The sequence below is a fragment of the Galeopterus variegatus genome, unplaced genomic scaffold (assembly GCF_000696425.1).
Source record: "Galeopterus variegatus unplaced genomic scaffold, G_variegatus-3.0.2 Scaffold7678, whole genome shotgun sequence".
Taxonomy (NCBI): Eukaryota; Metazoa; Chordata; class Mammalia; order Dermoptera; family Cynocephalidae; genus Galeopterus; species Galeopterus variegatus.
In genome coordinates, this window is record NW_007733789.1 from 25,449 (window position 1) to 26,009 (window position 561).

The following is a 561-nucleotide window of genomic DNA, read 5'->3' on the forward strand; positions in this document are numbered from 1 at the left end:
GCGGGCCAATAAAGAATATTTTGGGATCCATGCTCTAAAGTATCCCGCTAGGCAGAAAAAGGATAGAATTTCTGCTTTAGTTTTTGGAGTAGGGAGGGACTTTAAAAGCTCCTTCATATTTAGGTTGATGGCCTTTCAAGAAGGGGATAATTCAAATCCTAGATAAGTGACTTCAGTGAGGGATATTTGGGCTTTAGAGGGTGAAGTGCGATACCCTTTGTCTGCCAGGAAATTAAGAAGGGAAGTGGTGTCGGCCTGTGATTGTTCCCATGAGGGACTACAGAGCAAAAGGTCATCCACATACTGCAGGAGGGTTGACTGTGGGTGGGAAGAATGAAAATATTTGAGGTCTTGGGCCAACACTTGGCCAAAGAGGTGAGGGCTATCCTGGAATCCCTGGGGGCGGACAGTCCAGGTGAGTTGTTCATAGTGTCGTGTATTGGGGTCAGTCCAGGTAAAGGCAAATATGTACTGGGAGGTGGGGTCCAAGGGAATAGAGAAGAATGCATCTTTTAAGTCTAGGACTGAATAATGAGTTGTGGAAGCTGGGATCTGGGACAA